The 27,666-nt window shown below is 36.9% G+C and overlaps 1 long non-coding RNA gene across 2 annotated transcripts in view; it reads left to right on the top strand.

The window, feature by feature from the left end:
* Positions 1–27,666, top strand: part of LOC135314770 (uncharacterized) — a 69,147-nt gene that overhangs the window by 27,992 nt on the left and 13,489 nt on the right. The window contains exons 3-5 of one of the 2 annotated variants that reach the window (XR_010374250.1): positions 9,599–9,734; positions 15,648–15,744; positions 24,693–25,559. This is a non-coding gene — a long non-coding RNA (uncharacterized LOC135314770). Of the gene's footprint in view, positions 1–9,598; positions 9,735–15,647; positions 15,745–24,692; positions 25,560–27,666 lie in introns of those variants that run through there. The other variant, XR_010374249.1, reaches the window with a different exon arrangement.

Raw genomic sequence — 27,666 nt, 5'->3', positions numbered from 1 at the left:
ATGCACATCATAGGTGAAATTTTCCTTTAATGCAAACAGACAGTTTCACTCAAGTCAACTTATAGCTGCAAAAGATTTGGCCATATCCATATGAATCATAAACATACCTGCCAGAACATCAGACATGTTGCAGAATGCTTGGCTGCAGCAGGAGTTAGAACACAACTCCTCAAGCACCTGGGACACAGGGAGGTACAACCAATTCAGGATGATGACCTCCCCAGTTTTGATCCTTTGTGCACCTAACTCTTTAGCCAGAAGGAGTACTTAAAGCCTAATTGATTTATCCTATTAATCATATGCAATTTCATCATAACACAAGATCTTATACCACACAGCATCATATGGAACCCCTCTAGTAAATAAAACAACAACACAGAGCCTGCAACTTCCTTAAAATTGTAGTTTGCATGACTGTGGATATTGTCAGGTGCAAACATGTATCTGTCACAAGCAGACTATATATGAATATGCATGTGTGTATACATATACACACACAGACACATCATTTTTTCATAACTGGGTCTCAGATGGAAAAGTCCAGATACAAAATAATAAAAATGATAATATATCTTCTAGAAGAAAGAAGTGAATACGCTGCATGTTACTTGTCACAAAGAATGTATTTAACCCATCCTCTTATATATAGCATCAAAATATTTTTGATAGCAGTAAGGAGAGTAAAAAGTCAAACATGGGACAAAGCAAGAAACAAAACCAATTTAACTCAAACAATATTTAAAGGGACATTGATCATGTAAGAATATATAAAGTATGTATTTAAAAGTTAAAGCTGTCACCTATTACAATGACACTGCCTGCTGTGTGTCATAACATACTATCCACCTAATTTACTCTAACACCTACGAGTCTAAATCAGGAGTTATTCCACTGACAACAATGCAACTTTTCTGGCATACAATTGATGCAAGTGGAGAATTTGTCCCTATATCTGAAAACCTTCCATTAAAGAAATAATTAGTGTACACAGGTGTTGTTTTTCCCTAGTAATTGCTGTGCAAGTCTAACCAGCTCTAAAGGCTGGCCATTTGCTTGAGACACAAGAATTTATTTTCCTCAGAAATGAGCACAATTTCATCATATGTATGGGGTTTGGTTTTTAATTCACAAAGTAGAAAGACAATCTATATTTCAGCATTCAATCTTTCTCATGCCTAAACCTAAGGATCTTCTGCAACTCCACAGTTTATGCAAGATACAGCAACTAGCCCTACTGCAAGACACCACCTTGGGCACTGGAATGCACTAATTCCTCTAGGTTTGGAAATGTACCGAGAATACCAAAAGCGTGGAGACTGATGCCGTCAATGTTCGTACTGAAAAGCTTCCAGGAACCCAGAAATAATTCAAGGCAGGTACTAGAAACCAAAAGGCAAAATGACCACAAAGCATTTCTTCAGGTTTGCAACTGACTAATTACAATATTTTGCATGCCAGCTCTTCCTCCACAGGTGCGGTGCAGTTTAGGACAGTGATATCAGGGACACAACACCTGGTGATGGGACCAACCTTATAGAAGTGATCACGCTTTGGCCTACAGCGCTGGCAGCAGAGAATCAGTACTTTTGTCCATCATAAGAATTATCCTTTGTAGATTAATTCCCAGCATCAAAATTAAGAATATATGCTCTAAAATTATATTTCAAGATCACAGTGTATTAGTTGATCATGAAATGGCTATAAGTCTGCAACATAACACTCTCACCCCACAAAGGCTTAAAACGATCCTAAAATGTTTCCTGAAAACAATTAGAGCACCATGTCAATTGTTCCATATATGTGCTGCAAACATGCATCTGGAACATTCTACAGGTTATATTCTGTTCAATATTCTACATATTGAAGAGGGTCATATACATGATAATAGGATGAACATAGACATCAAGACCTAATCTTACACAGACCACTTAAGAATTTGCCAGCCTCACAAAACAAGTAGCTCTAGCAAAAACCCCTTAAAGTCACTGTTTTCAAAGTGCTATTCATCTGTTTAATGGTGACAGAGAATTCAGTATGTAGTCCAGATGGTTACACAGATAACAAATCTAGCCTGGCTTTTTGATGCTATGGACAGACTGTCTGACTGTTTTACACTAAGGTAGACAGATAGATAGATAGATAGATAGACAGACAGACAATGACCTTCTCTTCTTGAAACAGTTTTGCTGTTAATATACATTTTAGAATAAGAAAATCCAGCTATGCATAGACCTCACTAATCTTTCAAACTAGTAGAGGAGAGACCTGAAAACAGGCAGACTTTTATTCTAAGTTTACAAGTTCAGATGTTTCGGTTGTCCCCTTAGGAAAGAAGAGGGCAAGGACTGAGTTTGAAAACCTATTCAATAATAGATCTTAAGCTCTAAGCTAGAACAGGACAATTCTGGGCAAGCACAGTGATTCCCCAACAGCTGGTATATGTACTTTGTAGTACTACAAGCTTTTGGCAAAGAAACTCAACTGACTCTGGATTCTATTCCCAGTGCTGCCTTTCCCCAGCTTTTAACCCAGGGCAATTTACCTAACTTCTGTCTGTTCCTGGTTAGCCATCTGGTAAATAGATAATATAATTGTATTCTTTATAGGCTCATTGTGGGGCTTAATTAGTGAACATCTTTAAGATATGTCGAGGTTCTTGGTGAAGAGTTGTGCAACCCATTAATAAATAATAATGGGAGGGAGCACTAAGAGGAGGGGGAGCATAAAGCTGAATTGTTGCATAAGAGAAACAATAGCCAAACTGAGGCAGAATAAATATAGGCAAATGATTAGTTGACATGATGTGAAAAGGAAGGGAGCAAAATCAATAAATTAATTGCACTAGAAAACAGAGAAGGAAAATGGGCTAAATTGAAATGACAAAAAAGTAAAATTGGACAAATGGGAAAGGACAGACCTGGCAAAACAGAGTAAGTTTCATGTCACTGGAGAGGTGTTGAGATTGGACTGAGCCAGGAAGCTTAAACTGACTAGAAGAAGAACTTCTCTGTGCTTTACAATTCATGTTTCATTCTGTTCCAGTTTGCTCATTTTACAGTGTAGCTTACGCAGATTGTTCTAATGGACAGCACTGCCACAGGGCATATGCCCCCTTCTATCTCATCTGAATCGGGTGGTACCTCAGGGAGTTGACAGCTTCTCCTGAATGTGTGGCATTTCTGGGACAGACATCTGCACAGACATCTCTGTAACAGCCTAAGGAAGCAGCATTGACTCTCTTCACCAGATTGATTATCTGCAAATTACATCATACAAACTACTTTCACTTCTCAAGCATAATTGATGTAAGTGATACATCGATTGCTATCTGACACTTAGCTTTTCTGTTTTCATTTCCCAGATGTTTCTGATTTTGTCATCACACTCAACTCCATTTTATCAGAGATGTGACAACATATATTGAAAGGACATGGCCACACTGCAAAGAAAGAACTATATCAGATAAGTACAGTAGAGAATCATAGTGTTTAAAAAGGGTTATCAGAAATTTAACAGTTTGCAAATGAAATACAAATACCTTATTGTTTATTCAGTGCTCATCAGAAAAGTTGCTTTCTATACTAGATTTCATCATTGCCAAGGCCATGCACTTTAGATAGCATAGCAACAAACAAAACCTTTGCCCTTAGTTTTCTGAAGTGCCCTAATTTTTTTGAAGCATAATGGATATTTATTTAAAGCATTTTTTTATCTGCAAGTCCTTGTTTGAATTGAAAATCTTTGGATAAAATTAGATTTAAGACCACCAACTTTAACTTCTGCTTGTTTCACATAGTTTTAAGTTATTGCCTCTTCCTACTATAAATATAGTGAGTACCCATTGGAGCTATCACTGGATTCAGTTCTCCAGCCCTTATTTACATATAGTATTATAAAAGAAATGCACCAATGTGAACAAGGTGATGAGATAGTCTGCACAATAGGAACTCAAAGGCCTTTTTTTTTTTTATATATTTCACTATAATCAAACCAAAGCAGGGACAACTAGATCTCAGATTTATTTTTTAGGAATTACGTTGTTTCCAAATTTTACAGATGTAGTACATTATGTAGGCAGGGTACTTTTTATATGAAGATAATTGAGAGATTGGTAGACAGCCAACGTCCACAAAAACTATCCTTATACTAACATTCTACACAGTAACTTTTGCAAAATCATTTGGCGTCATCACTTGGTACTGCACACTAGAATCACAGAATCACAGGTTGGAAGGGACCTCAGGGATCATCTAGTCCAACCTGTCTAGGAAGAGCACAGTCTAGACAAGATGGCCCAGCACCCTGTCCAGACGACTCTTAAAGGTGTCCAGCATGGCCGAGTCAGCCACTTCCCTGGGGAGATTATTCCAATGGTTGACTGTCCTCACTGTGAAAAATTTCCCTCTGGTGTCCAGTCGGAATCTCCCCAAGAGCAACTCGTGTTCGTTCCCCCTTGTCCTCTCCATGTGACTCCTTGTAAAAAGGGAGTCTCCTTCTTCTTTGTAGCTGCCCCTTAAGTACTGGTACACAGTGATGAGATCCCCTCTGAGCCTCCTTTTCTCAAGGCTGAACAAACCCAGTTCTCTCAGCGTATCCTCATATGGACTAAGTCTTGCTCAATCTTGCTCTTAAAAGTACAAGTGACTCTGAAGAATTCCATGCCTTTTAGATCCAAAATATTAAATACAAACACTGTACTTACCTTTCGTCACTCCGCTACTCATTTGTCTGCTATTGACAATGAGTATGCATCATTTCCAATAAAATTTCATTCCAGCTTTCACGTTTTTCTTGGAAAAGAGAACAGATGAATCCTTGATCTGTAAAAGATAAGTATTTTGTTCTAGTCTGTCTGACCAGTCTATCAATGACAGTCATTCATCTGCTGTGGAGAAGTGAACAGTGCACCATGAATTTGCTAACATTGCACCTGCCATTACATTTTTCTTTGATTGTAGGTGAGGAATAATAAACCTTGATCTCTTTTGCACACTGTTTTTGCTTGAAAGTATGATTCATTGGCTATTTTCTACCACATATTGTTCCTCTACAGAATCACACTCTACAGTCACAACAAATTTCTTCCTTGGATTCAACAAAACCCACTTTCTATTATTCTTTAAAAATAATAATATAACAGAGGAAACTCCACATGAATATTTTAGGCCCACATTTTCAGTGCTGGCACCTGCTGAGTGATGCATCAGAGAAAGAGGGCCTATTATCACCATACGAAGTCAAGAAAATTCTTCCTGAATTCCAGTAAATATCTTCCTTTTCAACAGCTTATTCAAAATATATGAATGCGATGAAATTCTGTGTTCTGTGTGAGTGAAAGCACTTTCATTTTCATTCAGAAAATAACAATCTATAACCCCAATGACGTTAGAAAGAGTATTTGTCTTTGCAGTGCTCCATGGAAGTTGTTTGAGAACCTCTGTCAAAACTTTTCGGTGTAAAAGCTACATTGGTGATCATTTACACACAGAATTGATCCTTTAGGGGCTGGAAAAATATTCTTAGACCTTTCACTGCCTATGCAATGGTATTTTCCTAACAGTACACATTTCAGTAAGTCTGCTTCACAAATAGAGTGTACTACTGAGCTGCATTTTTCCTATAACATACTAATGACTCACCTTCTCCTATTATGCTTCTTCCAGAAGAAAACTATAAGGCAAGGAGTGCACAAGTCAGTTCATGTCTTTCACCCAAAGTCAATGGAAAAACTATTAAACCGTATCACAGATTTCTTTTCAGATAACTGTTTCTTTACATAATATTTATTGGCTTTCCCCTATGATTTGGGTAAGTTTCTTCATCTTTTTAAGGCAGGGAAGACGGGGAAAGAGGAGAGGGTCCAAACTAACGTAAAACAAATAAGCTACACATGGGTGTAGTCTGATTCAAATAATAGGTTTCAGCTTGTGCATACCACTGTATTTCACCTGAAGTTAATGGATTCACAATAACAGACATATTTTGAACCCAACCCAATATGTTATCTGTACACAGATGAAATAACATTAATTAAATAAAATCACAACAGAAAATAGCAGTAAATGCTCCTTGCTAAAGGTATTTTGCCTGTATATAAGAAAGCCAGGATCAGTATGAAGATTACTTTGACTCCACAGGTCTTTCCAACACTGAGAAGCAAGTGAAAAAGATTTAAAAATAATGAGATAGGTTTCTCTCACTCCAACACTGAGATTCTTTTAAAAAATAAGTGGTAGGAAACATTCCTGTATGAGTAAATATTACTTTTGTTTTATATATTATTTTATTCCCCCTGTTTTTTCATCTTGATCAGTAGAAAATTATAATCTATTATACAGAAACATAACGTATTATAAGGAAATAAAACAAGTAGGTACATTACATGCTGAGTAACGCAATGCATGATTACTGGATATGATACAAATTAATGCACTTTCTATGTGTTTCACGTAGGAAACACTTTTTCAACACTGTGCTAGTAATTTCTTGCCCTCCAGTTCTATTTTGTTTATTTCTTCAAGAAAATTTCTCTTCTAATGTATACACGCTAGAGGAAGACTGCAACTGTATTTTTAAGTACACAAGTGATATTCACTGATACACTATATTCTTAATTGATGTGTCAAGAAAAAGATTTGAAACAGTGTAACTCACACTGTAGCTACATTGTGAAGCAGCTTCCACTTATTAAGACACTGAAACATAATGATCATTTAAACAGTAACAGAGGCTCATATCCATGAGCTTTGTTTGCTCAGTTAATATTAAAATTCTTTCATGGATTCACCAGAAGATATTTCAGTTTTTCCTTTAATATATCAAAAACTGGTGAACTCTTCTTCCCCTAATGTTACTTTCCATATTCAGAGCAGCAGCAAGAACAAGACAGGAAATCATCTTCAGAAATGAAAGTATTCACCTGACTTGTATTTCTAAATTATTATGAATGTTGTTATTTAGCCTTCATTTTATGGCAGTGCTGAAGAAATCAAACTCGGATTCAGTACTCCCTTTGACAATGACAGGTACAAAAAACAGCAAAGCAATCCTTGCTTCAAAACGAATACATATAATCAAGTTATGAAAAATAGTTAACACTGATCATTATGCTGTGTCTGTAAGACTGCATTTAAATTAATCAGCAGATGCCACATCAAGCACTACGTAATCAGAAAATGTTTTATAGTCTGCTCAAGGACACAAGACCAACACTTCTGATCCACAGCTACGGGACCGCGGCTTCACTGAGCTTGAATACTTGAGCAAAGTGAATTCACAAAATGCTTTTGTTGCTCCTCTTCTGCTGGAGCAAAGGCAAAACATAAATATCCTCTTGCAGGAGCATGCAGCTAAAATAGTCTTTAATTTTAAGGTACACAAACCTGAAATATCTTACACTGTTACCAAGTTCCTAGAAAGGGCTGAGTCTGTATAGGGTATTAATTGGAGCTCATACATTTCCTAAATTCCAGCAGGTCTGCAAAGTTTTACTTTAATAATACCATTATCATCAAATTTCACTGCAAAAAAAAAAGAAGCAAAAGGATATTTATATTCTTAAAATAAACCTTGCTACCTGACTTTCAGAATTATTTGCATGCAATTCATACACAGAGAAATTTATGCACTTTTTTTTATAGTCATCTTAACTGCACAGCCAACAACAGTATGTGAACAAGGTAGACTCCATAATAATTATGTCGAAGTGCAAATTCCATGTTTGCTTTTGCAGTTCTGAGGCTTTGATTCATAGTTTCAACATGGGGGTTTTTTGTGTAAAGATTTATATTAAATTCTCACCACTAATAAATGATATTTCCTTAAACAACATGCTTCCTTAATTTACAAGGCTTTTCACACATAAAGGTTCAGCCATTAGCCATTCTTACTTCAATAACTACAAGATACATGACATGGGTTAATAAAACCTATTATCTATGCTAGCAAAAGTACCCTATAACACATTAGGCATCCATCAGTTTTGAAAATGCTAATATACAAATGGTTTGCTCTAGATTTAAAAGTTGAACTAGACTGAGAACCTTTTTTTAAGCTTAAGGGAAAATGTAGTCATAAAACTGAGGAAGCTTTATGGCAGAAGGCTGTATTGATAGCAGTACTTATGTCCTTATCAAGAACAGGTCAAATAATCCTTTCTTAGAATTACACGGGGATGAGTTCAGATAAATAAACCAGACCATGTAATTCATAATCCTAAGCAGTAACAATCAATTTTCAGAATCTGTCTCATGTGAAAGAGCACCAGTGTTTCAAAGCCATGATTATTTTAGCTCTGATTTACTCATACCACAGTGTGTATTGGCCTCCTTCTGAATAGATCTGGAAAGCTAAGTAACTAGGCCTATAAAACTATAGTCTGTGGATTTCATTAGTCTAAATGTAAACAACAGAACTTACAACTGATTGCCTTTTAGATAAAGCTGACTTAAGCAACTGAGATAACAGAATCCTACAGTACTCTGGATGAAACAAACTAAAAATTTGAATTAATAAGTTAGCTGATATTGAGCTCCAGATGTTTCTTACTCTGGCAACACTCCTTAAGTGATGATAAGCAGATTTACATACTTAACTAATATGTTTATTTAAAGAAAATTTCCACATCCGGACTACCATCCAGATTTCTTATTTGGCTTCAGATCAAAAGACATACTATAAATAAGGATGGCATCCAGGAAAATCTTTTCAACATCTGCTTAGAAGTAAACAACAGATATTTGATTTTCTGCAAATTTAATTTCAGGCAAAATTTTACTTCAACCAATATTTTTTATATCCTCAAGACAGCCTGACCTAGTCATTCTGCACATTCAAGTCTCAGAATACAGATCGTACACCAGCAGAGACAGCAGTTGCTAAGGAGAAACTCTGTTAGTTTGTAGTTTGCATTTAAAATGCTATAAGCAGTTTCACTTAGTGTGAGAACAAAAGCTTTTTGGAAGCAAAGCCCTCCCCTCACCAACAATATCAGTGATTTAATGAAGCCGGTTCAAAAAGCCGGTTTGTACATTTCTTGTAATCTAAAGAAACTTAAGTAGTTAATAACAAAAAATTCAGCTGTACTGTTTCATAAGGTTGAGGAAGGGAAAATAATATTTCTGTCATAGTTAATATTCTTTGAATCTCTCCCTTATGAGAAGTGGTTACTGTTGCATTTAAGGAAAAGTAAGACAAGACCCATTTACAGCAAAAATTGAAAACAAAATACTTGGAGGAATCGATACTCTTCCAAATTTCTTCCCAGATTACAGAAAGGAAAACACAAATATAATATCCACTGGGAGGGAAAAGTGTGTATTCCAGGGCTGAGCAAGAAGAACTGACCAGGAAATATAAAATATAGACTTCATTTTCACAATCTATTATTTTAGAAGAGAAATGAAATTAAGAAAAATGTTTTCAAACAAGTTGAGCTCTTGCATAAGTTATCCTGAAAGCCAAGATAATGATTATGTAAACATAAAAGAGATAAATGTTAAGCAATCCATTATAGCAGTAGATATACAGGCTGAGGAATGATCCCAAGGATTAGTAGAGATAAGAGTAAAAACTACCCGGTGTTTCTTGTGGTTCCTAGGTGTACATGAGAGAACAGGAAATATGCCTACCAGGAATTTGGGACAGAAGAAAATCTTCTGGATCTGGACAACCCTATGACAGGATTGGTCTCTAGGACCTCACACCCACAGCTTTCAACCTACTTTGCAAAGCATGTAAGTACAAGAAAACTGCTAGTCCACATCACCCTGCAGGGCCATGGGAGATCAGAAATATAACATAAGAAACAAGAATGCCCTATCCACTGAACATACTGATTTCTTTACATTAAAAAGACAAAGTATGCTTCTACTTTTCATTTGTTGCGGAAAAAAAAAAAGGCTGAAAAATATGACAGGAACGTTCCCTAAATTGTACTCAGGAATCAAAAAGAAATAAAGGGAAGCTTATTACTTTGTTAGGAATGTGTGATTTGGGTTTTATTTTATTTTATTTTTTTAAGATGGCATCAAGACTTTGGAATATCTGGGGTTAACAATACTGCTATCAGAGGGAGTCAGACTTTCCCATTGATTTGTCTTTGTAGCTAAGTGATAACAATCAGAAAATTATATTGTATTAGTTTGTTAGTGAAAACAGTGACAATGTAAAGTTTTGGAGCTGGAATTCTCTACCATGCCTGTTAGCTTATCCCAGGTGACAACAATCAAACATATATGAATGAAGGTGAAATATTTCACAGCTTTTATACATAATTGTAAATAAGCTTCAAATGGTGAGATTTTTAATAGCTAATGATTAGTAAGGTGGTTTTTTCCTATGTTAGCACGGTGTCTGGAGTTTATACTTCTACATTTTCCTAACATCCATAATGTCCATCTAGGAAGACATACTTCCTTTTCAAATGAGCTGAGACTTCAACTTAATGAACTTTCTCCAAGTTGTGATGCTTTACAGCAGATGTCACAAAATACAGCCATGCTACTTTTAGAGGCAAAAAGGCTTCTCTTGGATCCAGTATGGCTAAGCCCTGCTCACTGCTGTTCCAACCAAGGAAAGAGTCTAAAAAGATCTGTGGACATGGAAAACAAAAGGAGCAGCAGCACCCAGGTGTCACCCAGGGTGAATGCTGGGATGTGCACCAGCTGCCCAGATCATTTTTTACAGTCTGAACTACATTAGGAAGCACTGATACAACACTAGGCAATACATTACCCCCTTTAGCTTCAGCTAGCCCCTAATATAACAACTGTGTCTCACAACATCTCTTCCTCTATATACTTTCCTAATTCCTCTTCCATTTACTACACATCTTTTGGCATTGACAGATTCTTCTAGTCTATTTTTTCTTTTTTTTTTCATTTTATTCCATGTGTAAATAAATTTGTCCCTAATTCTTTCATACAACCTTTTTCCCACAGTGATTCACATCCCAAACTACCTGTATTTGTCACAAGTACAAAGTCTCTAATAATAACAGTGGTTTCTGGTCCTTCAGGATTTAAATACACCAGTAGTGTCACATTTCATTTTCTTTTTTTTGTGGATTTAGTTTTCCTGATCTCCCTTTCTGTAATTAAGTTCCTCAAATCCCTGAACCATTCCAGACTGCTCTTCCGAGATCCTTCCCCAGCTCTATAATATCTTCTAAGCATGGTAACAAGAATGGAGCGTGAAACAGTATTTTTCATTTAAAAATTTGTTTTGCCACTGGGTCCTCTCATTGCTCCTCCACCTCGAAGACCACAGCTTTTCACTTCTTAAAATTTGCATTCTATAACAGATTATTATTTAATGTTTTTGGCATCATGATTTCTTCCTTTACATTGCAGAACAACCAAATATACACAAATTCTACTTTTGGTTTATCCTAACTGCTAGTCTCTTTGCCATATTACTTTAATTCCTCTTTGCTTAACTGTAGAATTAATGATACATTAAATTGCCCATAATATATCCAGCCCACTGTGCCTGAGCGCAACAGCAAACATAAACCAGTAAGGAAGCCTGCAAACTGTTCAGCTATTACTTAACTTTACAAAGCAGCTTCTGTTAAGATTATTTTCCCAAATATGGTTCATGCGGTATCACTAGGAAGGTATTGGCATATAGTTTAAGTCTGACCATGGAGCAATCTGGGCTAAAGCCTATGCAGTGCTAGTGCAGGCAGAAATAGAATGAGACAAATTTGTGCCTCCTCTCTTCCAAAGACCTGCTCTGTTCCAGAATCTGTTCCTGTATCCAAGATCCCTGCAATGTTTCACAGAAGCACAGACTAACTGGCTCATGAGAACACCCCGCTCCAGTTCCTGTCCCATCCTTGAGCTACACTCTTCCATCCAATATGGCACCAGCCTTCAATCCGACGGGCAAACACAAGGCAAATGCTGCCTGGGCTTTGCTGTTTCCTAGGAGGCTAGGCCTGCTTAGTCTACCCTTTGTACTAACCTCCTTGGAATGTTCCCCTTGCAGGGCAATCAGGCAATAATGCAATTTTTAATCTTAAAACCTTCACCAAACCACAAGTAAAAATTAAGGTAGCACACCATTGGAAATATACTCCTTCGAGGAAAACAAGGAGCCCTCTACCTCTTTTGCTGTTTAATTCCTCCCAACAGAGGTACAGATGTGTATTTCAAAAGTTTTGCTTCTTTGAGTGCACCCTAAGAAATTATGTTGCCCTTTCCACTGTGCAAATTCAGTCAGAATTCAAAGACGTGTAAAGCCACATATAGCGAATCTGATCAAATGTGTTATAGTACCAGAGTCATTTATCTTCTCATATCATATCCAGGCCTCTCTCCTGAAAAAAAAAAAAAAAAAAAAAAAGAGAGCTCTATTCACTATAAACCATAAAATACTTCCCTCTAATTATCCTGACACCACTGGCCACACTTGGTGTCTCATAAATTAATGTAAATCATGTAAGTATTGTTTATCATAAAACATACATCTGCAAAGCACAGTAAAACCTTCTTTCCTCCCTTCTCAGGCAACAATATGCATTTTGTTTGGTCCAGTTTAACAATGGCCTAATATTTAATGATCCAGCACTGTGTTAGTCTGTACTATTACAGACAGCTAAGTATAAACCATTGAACATTAACACTTCAAATAGAAGAAACAAGAACTGGTATATAACAGATACAATGGAAGAAATGATAACTGGTATATCACAATTCCAAAACTATTTCAGTGACATAGGAGCTGCATTTCCACTTTCTGAAGTGACTTAGATACAAAACAGATTTTGAAAATTGTAAATCTGTCAATAATTAGGCATTTGTGTGAATGATACTTTTTATCTCCAGTTAATTACTCACTTCTGTGATTAAATAGATTTTGTTTTGAAGCAGTAGTACATTATTCCTAACAGCTTACTGTAAATGATATACTAACTACTTGCAGAGTAAGGAGGTTTATGTAAGTTCCCTGATTGGCCTCAATAAAAATTCAGCCTGTAACAATTGCCTGAGGACCACAGCAGGCAAAGGTGGTTATAGGGGTGGTCTTCTACCCTGGAGGAAGGACAGCTGTGAATCAGGAATGGGAAACCCATAAAAACCCAGCAAGCAAGAAGAATTTTTTCTTTTTTTCAGGTTTTTGTAAGGGAGGGCTCAGGGTGCTGTTGCTTTCTAGAGAAGAAAAGCTATGCAGGAGCTAGAAAGAAAAAAAAATTTCACAATAAAAGAAGCTTTGCTAGCTACGCTCTGTGGGAAAATGGGCACTCTGAAGGCACTTAGGCCATCTGATCAAAGACTCAAATATTCTAGAGAGGAATTCCTGGCATAAGCAGCAGAGAAATTGACATGAGAAAGGGTTCCTATCTTGTCCTAAAAGAATAATAGAAAGAAGATTATAAAGTAAAATCAGGGGCGGGAGAAGTGTTCTCTTTCCAGGGCAAGGCAGGGAGATTTCCTACAAGGTCTTGGGCAGCTGTGGCAAACAGATATAAAAATAGCAGCATTCTTAAGTGACTGTGCTGAACTTTACAAAGAAGGTTGCACCAGAGATACAGGTGTGCTCTGTCTGCTTCTATTCTTGATTAAATTCATGAGTTCTCAAAGCTGCTACACAGTTACAGAACCCTGATTATAGCACAGTCATCTCATGTGTCCATCCCTTATCTCTGTACACAGTGGACAATCTTCCTGTTCCTCCCCTGCCTTGATATACTGGTTTTGGCTGGGGTAGAGTTATTTTTCTTCACAGTAGCTGGTATGGGGCTATGTTTTGGATTTGTGTTGGAAACAGTGTTAATAATGCAGGGATGTTTTCGTTCCTGCTGAGCAGTGCTTACACAGAGTCATGGCTTTTTCTGCTTCTCACAACACCACACCAGCGAGTAGGCTGGGTGTATACAAGAAGCTGGGAGGGGATGCAGCTGGGACAGCTGACACTGACTGACCCAAGGGATACCCCACACTATATGGTGTTATGCTCAGCATATAGAGCTGGGGGAAGAAGAAGGAACTGGGGGGGATATTCAGAGTGATGGCATTTGTCTTCCCAAGTCACCATTACACATGATGGAGCCCTGCTTTCCTGGATATGGCTGAACACCTGCCTGCCCATGGGAAGCAGTGCATGAATTCCTTGTTTTGCATTGCTTGCATGTGCAGCTTTTGCTTTACCTAATAAACTGTCTTTATCTCAACCCACAGGTTTTCTCAGTTTTACTCTTCCGATTCTCTTCCCCATCCCACCAGAGGGGCGTGAGTGAGCAGCTCTGTGGGGCTTAGTTGCTGGCTGGGGTTAAACCACAACACTTGAACATAATTCCCCTGTTCTTTCCATTTCTTTGTTTTTATTGCTGTAGGTGCTTTATTGCTGACAAACTCAGAAAGTTTGAAGTGTTAAAATGGAAATGAAGATAAGAATTTAACACACCAAAGTGATTTCAATATCAACCTAGTAGGTTTCCCAGGTTGACATTCTAATAAACGAGTGTTCCTTTAGTATTGTAAAAGTCATCAAACCATGATAAGGGAGACAAAATCACTTCCAATCTCACCTGGGTACTTGCAGCTAACAGCACAATTACACATGATACTATGGCAGAAAATACTAAAGCAAATATTAGGAGGGGGTTTATTTGTATGTATTCTGTCTATGCAGCAGTGTCAGAGTTGACAGCTCAAAAGACTGCATTTTCCCAAACTCTCACTTTTTAATAATCTGCAAACATGATTGAAGGAAACAGTAAGAAATCTAATAAAAATGAATTCAGAAAGGATTACAGAGACAGCTTCATGACAATTTACAGGTCTACATAGCAGTCTCTTGCTATGAGTTGTGATAAGATAAATCTTGTTTACAGTGTGTTAATCCCATGTCCCAGTAATTCTTGTATGCAATGGATTCAAGTCTTTCTTAGAAGAATGGAGCTGCTTTTGCATTAAATGAACAGCCACTGGTAGCAGCAGCCTGAATGAGAGAGCAGAAGGTCAAGGGTTATTCTAGATTACACTTTCCAATGAGTCATTTGCATCTCACTTCTTCAGAAAATGTTTGATGTAAATTGTTTGGATGTAAATTATAAGCAAAGCTTTACCTGAGCTTTTCTGGGTCAATGATTGACTTTTATTGTTCCCTATAGAGTAAAATGTAAAAGTTGGCTTTCAGGTTTTTTCATATAATAGAGATTTTATGCATATTCTATAACTAAAGACAACCCTTACGTTGTGACATATCTTTAGTCATGAACAGACAGTGTGTTTATATAATATCAAATACCCTCCTAGATGAATTTCAGCTATGAATGTAAAACTTCATATTTCCTTTGCTGAGCCAGTAAGAGTCCATGGACTGTAACCTTTTTATCTCTGTATAGGTGATAGGTCCTATATTACCTGCTCAGGTCCTACCACTTCAAAATATTAGCTAATTAGACATTATCTAAGCTATTGCCCCCAGCTGGTAATGGTTTGGCCCAGATAGGACTTATGACTGGAACTTAGAAACCAGATTATATTTCTACATCTGATATTTAATTTTCTGGACACTTTAGGCAGCTCACTTCACGTTCGGTGACTGTTTAATCTTCAGCCTTTCTTACTGTCTATACTGACTGTAAGAGTTCAAACACTCTTTTTCTATATAGATACGTTTCCTGTTTTGTTTTGCAGCATCAATATTGCACTAGAAACAAAATAATGATAAAAATAATTGGACAAGTTACAAGAATCCTGTGCAGAGACTGGTATCTGCAGTTGCTGCTTATTGGTAAGAACAATCATTCTTGTATTGCACTATTTTACTCATGTATTTGAGAATTTGAAACCACGTTTCTCTATGGGCTGCACTATAAGTCATTGGTGAAAAGTTGGCTCTCTGTTAGTCAGCTTTTCTTTTCTTTCTCCCCAGTTTGTTCTTAGAAACAAAAATCCAAGTTTCTTCTCTTTCTGCTGTTTGAATGCCCGCATTCTGTATTGACTGCTAACCAATCTGAAAGTTATGAAGCTGTATTCTTTTTAATCACATCTGTCATTATAGAAGATGGTCACCTTAGCAGAAAGATCACTATAATGGGTTGCTAATGGGCTACTAAGGGGCTTTCAAATATCAAGATGATCATAATAAGTAAGAACTGAGAGCTGTTCTTTATTTCTGCGTAAGATTAATTTTTCCCCAGTACTTCCATGGATTAATAATGCAAGGTTTGTGCACCTCAGGAACTGCTTCATGGTTTCTTACCATATGCTACGCAAATTCAATAATTGGCTCTTGACTTCACAATTTATAAATAAGGTACTACTAACTTAATTTAGGTATGGGGAAAATACCAAGGTGAGCAAGCATTCTAAAAGAAACAACCAGATGATATTGTAAAAAAGATGGTATTCTTCTTGATTTGATCAGAGTTTTCAGAATTACCTTAACACATATTCAGTTATAGTCCAGAAACATTTTAAAACAGCACAATAGGATGCTGGGTTGCATCAAAAAGGGCATCGCCATCAGAGAGAAAGAAGTCATTATCCCACTCTACTCAGCGCTTGTCAGGCCACACCTGGAGCACTGTGTACAGTTCTGGTCCCCACTATAGAAAAGGGATGTGGACAGGCTGGAAGGGGTCCAGAGAAGGGCCACCAAGATGATCAAAGGACTGGGAAGCCTGCCAGATGAGGATAGGCTGGGAGAACTGGGTTTGTTCAGCCTTGAGAAAAGGAGGCTCAGAGGGGATCTCATCACCGTGTACCAGTACTTAAATTAAGGGGTAGCTACAAAGAAGATGGAGACTCCCTTTTTACAAGGAGTCACATGGAGAGGGCAAGGGGGAATGGACACAAGTTGCTCTTGGGGAGATTCTGATTGGACACCAGAGGGAAATTTTTCACAGTGAGGACAGTCAACCATTGGAATAATCTCCCCAGGGAAGTGGTTGACTCGGCCACATTGGACACCTTCAAGAGTCGTCTGGACAGGGTGCTGGGCCATCTTGTTTAGACTGTGCTCTTCCTAGACAGGTTGGACTAGATGATCCCTGAGGTCCCTTCCAACCTGTGATTCTGTGATTCTGTGAAATGCACAATATGTTTGCAAACTCAAGTCTTGCTTTATCATTGCATTGTTCTCAGATTAATTTCTGGATACTAACACCTTTGAGAACTTTGTAGACTATACAGAAATGTTCTACATTCTGCCTAAGCTTGCACTCTGAGTGGATAACCTTTCAAAAGAAAGGAGAAAATGCAGAAAGTGGCACTAGACATTCAGATGTGAAATACTGAACTCATATTTTTCCTTATATAATAAAAAGAAATTGAGAAAGTAGGTTCTTTCCATTCCCAGCTGGTTACACAACTTATAATAAACTGTCAAACAGTTTGACTTATGTCAGATTTTGCTTAGGTATAGTTTTCAGTTTCTTCTGAGTTGAACAGGTAACTTTTGCTGATAGACAATAGAATAAAGATGTTTACCTCCACTTGGATCTTTCAGCTTTATAGGTTACTGTTCCAAAGTTGTACATTTATATATATATAAAAGTAATATATATACAAAGGGGTTTTTTAGCCAGCAATACACTTATTCTCAAACCCTTCTTTCCAGTTAAAAACTTCTTTCTGCCTTCTTCTAGACCTGCATCCTGATCAACAAGGTTAGCATGCCCTATGCTGAAAAGGGCTTTCTGAAGTTCCTCTTTCGATTTTGCCTATATTTTTCTGACAATCCAGTCACCTCATGTGGCATCTCTTCCTCTCCTTTACTATTCTAATGCTATCTTGGAGGATAAGTGTCAGCAGGTGTGAACAGGAAAAAGGAGATGAGTGGCACCATTATAGCATTGCTTTCACTTGAGAGGGGCTACTTTTAGGGGAAAAAAAAAAAAAAAGCACTTGCAGCAACTCTTATTTGATTGGCATCATTGTCTAGTGAAGCTGGCACACCATCTTGTGAGCAGGCACAATGCCATCATAACAGATGGGCATCTGGATAGGAAGCCAAAAGATAATGTATGAGTACCAAATGTGTGTATTGGAGGGCAAGTTTCCCAGTCAGGGACATCTGAACGGCAGTTTATATGCTTCTGCACCTATGTTTAAGGGAGATAACATACACATTGCGTCTTTACAATAGATGCGTGGGTAACACTCTGAAACACTAGAAAGGGACCTGCGAGTATGGAATTCAGCAACTGCAAAAGGATTCATCATATCTATGACTTTGTGTAAATAAAAGAGCCATGTAAAACCTATATGTACAAAGACTAGAAATGCTACACTGAATCAGAGTAAAATTCTTGGCTATGACATTGACCGAGAGGGGATAACTGAGGACCAGGAACCAGGGACTGTATGGAGGGGTCCTCTCCAAGGTATACCTTCCAAACAAAACTTTCTGAGCTGGAGTTTTTGTGTGGGCCATCATATTTAATAACAGCTGGACTTAATTCCATGAATTTGTGTTACACCTTTATGAATTCATTTATACTTTTGGCTTCCACAATATCTTATCTTAATGAGTTCTACAAGTGGATTATTCAGCATAGAATGAGTGAGCACTTCCTTTGATTTCTGTTAAACTTGCCACTTGATCAGTGTCATGGGGTAGCACCATAGTTCTTATGCTGTCAGAGATAACTGCTTCTTATTCCTCTTTTCTATGTTGCTTGTGAATATATGGACTTCTACAATAGTCCCCTACTGCATTAAGTTATGTTTCTATTTCACAGCTATCATTTCAGGCCTCTCAGATTTCCCCAAATGGAACCAAGCTTAGGCAATTTTTAAGATCTGGTCTGAAATCTTGTCTTGGCTGGAATTTGGTCTTTATTTACTTTTGTCCTCCCAACACCACCGCTACCATAGCTAATCTAGTCAGCAGCAATATTATGTGGAATACAGTATAAGAAACTAAATCAGTGGCATGATAAATATTCATGAGTGATATCAGTCAATTCAAGCTTGGAAGTGTTACATGTCATCTTTAAATGGGCTTCAATCACAAGAAAAAGCAGATCACATCAAATAATGCCATGTTTTACTTCAGTATGAAACCACATTCTTTGGTCCCCTATAGCACATGTGCCTCATGAAGCCCTAAAGCATAGTAGTAGAATTTAAAAAGTAACAATGGACCAAGGAGATAGGATTTATACCAAGACCTGATAATGTGTATTTCTCAGCAGACAGACAGACACTGCATCCTACCCTGTCAGCCCATTGCATACCAACAAAATTACATAAAAGTATCCATTCATATTCTCTTTGCTAAATATTTTTCTTAACCATAGCCTTTTTTTGCCCTATTAGTAACCAAAAAGTAAACGAGGATGTGATTATAATCTAGCTGTTTTCATTCCACCATGGGGATTTTTAATACTGCGAACAGGTACACCCCTAGACACCTAAGGCAGGACACAGCAATGTTACTCTTTATTCCCAAGAACAACAAGAAACAGCTAACTGCTCCAAGTCTAAATGCTTAGTATTTTATACCAGCAAAACTTCAACAGTCTTACACAGCACAAAACTACTGCATACAGATAGCATGTGATACTTGCTTACCTGTACAAAAAAAGACATCTCTCTGTCAATGTAGCATCATTGTAGGATATTGCAACACAATAGAACAAACTGAAAATCTAAACTTTAATTTTTTAATCTTGTGTACTATTTTTCTCTAGTAATGCCATTGGATTTAAAGACTTATAGTATACTGATGTTATCACTTCTGTACTGCTGAATACATGCATATGAAAATTCTTTGTTTTAATACCTCTGACTTTTCAAACCCTTTTTATTACACCTTAAGACATTTTAAGAGACATTATTATGCTTCACCTCCTAAGCTTTTTTCCCCTGAGAATAAATCCAGCCTGCTCCATTTCCTTTCTTTTATACATGTTTCCATACAAACACACTGAAGCACATTTTATTCCTAGTCACAAAAACCTGAAAGAGAAAATCTATGATCCTTTTTGGTATATGTTGGAGCATTTTGCTATCTTCTTTACTACTCACAGTAGAATAAGTGATAATCAATAGTGATATCTGCTTGAATCTAGAAGGTTTGATGGAAGTGCTTTTGAAACACATCATGGTGCCTAATTTGCTGTAACTTGGTCAGCTCTTCTTACCTCTTCAGTAGCACTGTATCTAAATTATACCAATTGTTAGTTGAAATCTATTATGGGTTATTATTAGCATTTCAAAATACAGTTGTACCTCGCTGGTTTGTCTCTTGTTAAAATTGGCCAGATGGTTTAGCTCTTTTAGCTTCAAATCTGAAATAAACCATCCACAGAGGCCATAGGTGTCAACAGCAACACATGCAGTCACTGTTATGTTTCTGGGTTTTTGCTGTAGGGAGACTCTCCCTCTGCTTACAGAGTCTTCAAATAGTCATGCAAGTCAGAGAATTACAATTATGTGCATTAAGTTATTCTGGAACACAGAGAGTTCTCCTCCAAGCCTGAAATAGGACCCAAACCCTATGGTCCTTGCACCTGTTTAGCTTGTTTGAATAGGATGCCTCTGAGACCGTCACTTATTGTATATATTTCATTACTCCTGGGTCTCTATGTTAAGGAGGCCATTTTGATCACCGTTTAAAGATACAAGATTTCACAAACTGACTAGGGCTGTATTTCACTCTCCAGCCTAAAGATACTATCACCTTTCTGACCATTTTGTGTGCAGACACATTATTTTGCCACTAATTCTACCAAACCAACTTTAAGATTTTCTGAAAAACAAGGCAGAAAATTATTGCAGTAGTGATTTTACATGATTTATATATACAAATGTTCACATATGCCCTTAGAAACATGACAGATGTTGGCATATTTTAAAGCTTAGTGGATCTAGCGTATGTATTCAAAACACGCTTTCTGTGTGCTTCTCTTCTGCAGTAGGTTCACTTTTTCTGGAACTTAGGACTATTAATTAAAAATATTTTTTCCAGTACTATTTCCCCAGGAAAATGCATATGTGAAATATAAAAACTTATTTTTAGACTTCTCATTTTGTTCCAAATTTATCACAGAGCATTCTTTGGTAATAATTCTATTTCTAATGCTTTTATGGGGAAACTGCTTGCATCTAACTCAATTTTAATTTAATGTGAATTCGGATCTAGGTAAAATGCTGCTTACAGAGTCATCTGCTAGAGTATAAATTGCTCAATACTAAAATGCCCACCCCCTAGAGAACAACTTCTGCAGGTACTTTATAAGCAACTGCTGAGGTTACTCAACCTGTTAATTACTGTTGAAAATTCAGCCTAGATTCCAAATTATGTATGTTACAAAGAATGCTTATGCCAGAATTGTCAGCAGCAAGCTGCCTTCTACGTCCCACCCCCACTGCCACTCTGTAATACCCTTGAAACAAAGCAGATACATTGTCAGTGAAGAATAAAATGAGGAATTCATGGGAACACTCATATACTCTAGGTACACAGTCTGTAACGACATACTACTGCTCTGTAAGCAGTTCTTATACATCAGACGCTCACAACCTAAGTTACACACCTAAATATAACTGCTTGTCAGGAGATTGTAAAGCAGGAGGAACAAGTACTACTTGCACCCGAGTCCCTGAAACCAAATGGATAAATACTCTAGCTTTAATAATCACGAGAAGGACCATTTCAGAGCACAATTACAATTGATCTACTGATGAGATTGGGTTCAGAAAAGGCTACTGACAAAAATCCACACCTCAGGATAAAGTTAATGAGACTGTCAAGGGAGCAGCAGGGCCAGATTTAGTGCCAAAAATGTACTAGTCACACTAGAGAGCCAAGGAAGGTGAAGAAAAAGCAGTGCGAAGTGATAAGGAACAATGCAGCTCAGTGACAGATAGATTTAGACTCCTTAAGTCCAATAAAGAGATGACAAAGATTATTAAATCAGTTCATAAGAAATATGCTGAATCCTGACTAAAATGCACATCAGACAAATAGCACAACATTTAGAGGTAGGAAATATAAGTCGAGAGGTAATTTATGTGTCACGTGAAATATGAACAAGGACAGGGCTATCTTGGACTCTTTGTAGGCAGTTCAATGCCTTCATGCTGAGCTATAGCAAATTGCTACCATCATGATGACGAGGACATCCTGGCATCCTTTCCCTGGCATTTCAATGGCAAAAACCAGAAACAACTGCAAAGGATCATGACATCAGAAAGGACCCTTAGTAGGGATACACTCAAAGCTCAACACAAAATTTCCAGTTCTGTTTTCTAGAGCTTTTGAATAAAATTTTCCAGCCATTTTGGGGGGTTGGGGGGTGGGGGAGTGGGGAGTGGGCAGACAGGGAGGGGAGGAGAATGAATAAATATAAATATGGCAGAACGTACAATAAGTCACTAAGTTATAATGGCTCGTTTACGTTACATATGGTTCAGAGGTAAAGTGCCATTTCAGTGAAATCCTGATATGAGGTACATGGCAGTGGATAACTGCTTACATATCTTGAGTCCACTCTAAGTTAGCCAAATCAAATTGGGAAGTCCATCTTGGGATCTCATCAGTATAATGCCAGAGCGAGTTCTTTCATTTAGTCCAAAAATACACATGTCCAAATACCACAGATTTCAGTCTGTGCTTCTGTTAAACAGTTATGAAAGAATGGAGACTTTTTAATAATTCTATCAATCTTCAACTCCGTTTGGATTTCTTATTTTACAAAACACTAATAGTGCCCGATGATGACAAATCTGGTGTTTGGTGTACTTAATGAACTAAAAATAAACAAGGCAGGAAAATTTATAGAGAATAAAGTTATTTAGGTTTCTCAAGTCCTGAGATAACTGTAAGTATCCTTCAAATGGCTTAATAATCTAGGTCAAAGCCACTGCAGAATAATATTCAATGTTGATAAATGAAAACTAATGTACATTGTGAAGAAAATGGAAATCAGTCATTCATCTTAGCAAGTTCTGAGCTGATACATTATGGGAAAGGCACATAACCAATATTGTGAAGTCCTGAACGATGGCCTGTAGCAGGAACAAGAGCTTGTAAAAAGAAAAAAAGTTTCACTATATAAGGAAAAGAATGAAATAATATGGATAAAAAAACCCTACAAATTTTCACCATTTCATAAGGAATATTGAAGAAATGGTGTTCACAGAAGCAGGCAAATATGATAGAAGCAAAGAAGAACTCTCAGATAAGGATAAACTGCTTGTTAAACTCTTATTTTGTTTATTTTCTTGAAAGGAAGACAAATAGAAACAGGCATGACAAAAAGTGTATTAAGAAGTAATGAAAGCTATAAAGGAAGTCAACTGGGAGCTTTTCTTCTTGTCCATAATACAATAAAATGAGGTAGTTATTAAATTGAAATGGGGCAAATTAGGAACTGATAAAAGGAAAATAATTTTTCTCACAGAACACATAATTAGATTTTGGAACTCCTTGCCACAGCATTTTGCTAAGGCCATAAATTTAACAAGATTCACAGAGGGATTAGATTTCACATAGACAAATTATTGAGATACACGGTGGTTGAAAGTAGGAATTTTACTTAATGTTGACAAAGAATTACTTGAAGTGATTTAAACCTCCATGTTTCAGATATTAAGACAAACTTAATGAGTGCTTCACAGATGACCCCTGTTAGTCAGAATGTTGGACTAAGCCATACAAGAGTTCTCCTCAGTATTGCAATTCCCAGGTACTTATATATCAAATATTACTCTTCATGGCTATAAATCTGAAGGTATGAATTTACACTGCCAAGCAGATAAAGACAAGTTCAGGGTCAGGGAGTTGAAGGGAAGGGGATAACTCATGGAGCAAACTAAGGGGCTTCCCAGTTACTCCTGTTTGAGGTTTACAGCCACATATATCATAGCTGAGGAGAGATTCCATATGGAAGAAGCTTGCTGTGACTTTTTTGTCTCCTCCATCTTTACCAGATATTTTTACTCTCATCAGATCATTTTTTATATGCCTATCATGAAACATTCCAATATGGCAGTTGTCACACTAGAAAGTACAGTAATTGCTTATTTAAAAAGTTGGAAAAATGTGATCCTGCTCATAAAGAGCAAAAACCTGTTACATTTCTTTCCTAAATGTTGAAGTCACAGGGCCAAGGAATGCCACTGGATGTCTCTCTTTTTCAGTGGCAGTGGTGCTCAAGAATGGTGTTTGGCCATTCTAACCAAATAACATGCACAATTTACATTGGTTAACCTAAAGAGCATTTTTTTTCTGAGTGGAAAAAGAAAACACTAATTCATATAGATCAAGCAGAAAGTAGCTGCTTGATCAATTTATCACAAAATATAAAAATGTTCAAATCAGAGTATTTCAGGTACTGAAAAGAATTCAGCCATTTATGGAGGAAATGTCAAGAGACTAGCATGAGAAATGAATGGAATGGAATCAGGAGAAGAAGAAAAATGATAAAGGCTGGCAATTGCAAGAACAGATCCAAAACTGGACAGGAGATTCTGTAATTGACAGTTTGGCCTAGAAGGAATACAGAACTTTTACAAAGTAAAAGAAATGTCTCCTCACAAGTGTACAGAAATTGCGTATTAGACTACCTTTGTTGGCCTATCCTCTGTGATAAGCTATATGTCAGGTGTTTAGGTCCACAGAATTTAATTTCTTTTTGCTCTTCTAACTTACAATTCTTTATTGAACTTCAGTATTGATTTACTTCCAAATCACATACTGTACCTTCTTGTGCTATTGCTTTTTAGGTAAACACTAACAACACTACAAGATGGAGCTGATCCAAAGTGTTTTCTAATTCATCAGTAGTGGGAAACCTACGTGTTTTCAAGCAATGCAGATTGGTTTGGCTTCTGCACAGCTCCTACTTTTTTCAAACATGGATGGCAAAGGACATTTCCCAGGATTCATCTCAAGTATTAATTTTAACAGCATTAATTTATGATGTGTGTTATTCCATTCTACCCTGTGCAACATGACTTATTCAAAAAGCAAGCAATTTTCCAAAGTAAACACTCATTTTCCATTCTAACAGTGATACTCTTCGTGAATTTTAAGAGAAAGGGGCATAGTCTGGAAAATATCTTTTCTTACACTTTTTGCTTTGGACCATTCATGGTACTATTAGGATATTTTAAATATCTCTCCCTTCCTGCAGCATTTTAGAAGTATCTGTCACACTGTATCTATTGTAAAAGTGTAATTATTAAGTAAAATTGTTACTTTCCAAAAGAAAACTCTTCATTTATTTTTACTGCTATTATTTTTGTTTGCTTCTCCATCCTCAAAACACCGTAGATCATTATAGGATCACTCAGCTGAAAAAAATAGAATTTTTCAATACAATGTTGAACTAATTGTCAGCAAGTCACCTAACCTCCCTTATGATTCAGGGAACATGTCAATGTAACTGTGCCCTTTGTGCTAGAGTGAACTTGTCTCCCCAGTAACCTTACTGTGATATTGGTTAACTATACCAACTGCATTCGTAGAGCTGCTGGGACTGTATTTTTTGGTCCATGTACTCCCTTTTCTTCTCAGTGTTAAGAGGGAGGGCTGTCAAAACCCAACACTGGCTAACTGGTAGAATTGATAAATAAAGCAAAATGGAAGCTTGAGCTGTTGTTGAAAGTCATGACACAGATGTATGTTCACAGATTGGCATGCCCAGGATAATATTAACACTGCAAGTCAGCTTTTGATTGTGATTATGATATACAAAACAGGGGGTGGGATTTCTGGCCAAATTTGACGTTCTCCACTTAAGCTCTGTCACTTGAAAGACCATTTAATTAAAATATATGCAATAATACCGGAATAAAGTCATTAACTCGGACAGGCTCTGAAAGGCCCTGTGCATCTTGAATGCAACACAGCAAGGTTGAGAATTGCCAAGACAATTAAACCTGGACAATTGAATATGCTGTGGTAGCAAAGTAGAGTGTCTGAGGACAAAAAAAAAAAGTGATTTAGAACAAAATATGGCCTATGAAAATTTTCAGAAAAAAATTTTTTACTTCCTGAAAAATCTTTTTAAAAGTACCTTTTATCCCTACATTGACCTTTTATTTCAAAATTATTAACTGCCAAAGAGAAGGTGAAATACAATCATTCTGTTGTCATGAATACTCATGTTATACTCTGTTTTCATAACTAATAATGTAAGATCAGCTAATTAAAGACCCTCTTAAATGGAAATTTGCATGAATTTTTAATACACTCACTGTTACTAGCATGGTTCTTAATAGAGCGGTGCTCCATAGTTTATATCTAAATGCGATTTTCAGAACCTGAGTCAAAATTATGCCCTTGGTCAGCTAACAGGTAAAAAATGTGTGGGTGTATGCATGAGTGTGTCTGCATAAGAGGGAGGGAGTTTGTTATCACGTTGCTGGTTGTAATTATCACCAAAACACATCTCAAAAATAAAGCTAGAATTTCAAGAAACAATTTTTTCTAGCTCATTGATAACACAGGATAATACATGTATTTCTACTTGAGATTTTATGCTGGAAAACTTCAAATACTAGGCAAGATTATCATATACGTGAGCAGTGAAAATGTATTATCGTGACATGATGAGAAGCAAATCATACAGCTGTGAAAAGGCAGGTGCTAGGATATCTCTACACATAAGAGAAGCCAAGCAGGTGACAATGTCAAGCTCTACTATCACACAGGCTATAGCGTGTAATACTGTGGTATCTGGCATTATGTGATAGTTCTTCACATGAATGACGTCTTAAAATTGGAACACTTAAGCCTCTGCTGCAGTTGGCACTGAAAAAAATTTCTGATTCACTTATTTATTAATATAAATAGCATGCTAATAGAAATTGGTCAGGAAAAGCCTTGGCATTATTCACATTCTGTGCACCAACACACCGTGATGAAAGATATACTGGGTACAAGAAGGGGCAAAAATGTACTACAGGCATAAAGAATGCGTACATTGTTACAACCGTTCTACCAAATCTATGAATAGCTGATCGCATATGATGTTTTTATAAAGATTAAGCCATTTACCACTTCTCTAACCACATCAGTGAGGTCATAGCCATTAATACTGCTGTATTAAGTAGTATTTGTCCATCAGTACTGAATACTCAGGAAACCTTCATGCTGCACTGCCACGACATACTCACTTAGCGATCCTGCAGGCTAACTACTGGCATCAATCAGCAATGTAATTTGCAAACCTGAACCCCCAAACTGGCAGCCTCTGTCTGGACTAACAAAATCAAGAAAAAAAAAAGTACTAAATGCATTTGGGGTGGTAAAAATAAGAATAAAACACTACAAAAAATCTATAACGGTCAGCAGATCAGAACATACTGCTCTGTTTCATTTTCACAATAACTACAGCTTGTGTGAAGCTAACAATATTCAGCATAAATAACACTTGGAAAATTTCAGAAGGCAAATTGCCTCCTGCAATGTGACATCAAGGTGGTGCAATGAATTTTATATACAAATTTTATTTCCTAAAATATATTTGAGGTATAGCCCTGAATGTATACAGGAGATTTGTACTCAAAAGCAAAACCAACCTGAGCTTATACATGACATGATATATACATAAAATGACATTTTTGAGAAATAGTAATTTCTTAATGACTACAAAAACTTCTACTGATAATTCAATTAGTATGTCACGTACAGGAAAATACCATGTGTAGTTTTAAATTATACTCCTTAGTAAAAAATTTAGTTTCTGGAAAA

This window comes from Phalacrocorax carbo, chromosome 8 (assembly GCF_963921805.1).
Source record: "Phalacrocorax carbo chromosome 8, bPhaCar2.1, whole genome shotgun sequence".
Taxonomy (NCBI): Eukaryota; Metazoa; Chordata; class Aves; order Suliformes; family Phalacrocoracidae; genus Phalacrocorax; species Phalacrocorax carbo.
Note: the sequence above shows the minus strand (reverse complement) of the source record. Positions and strands in the feature narration are given on the sequence as shown.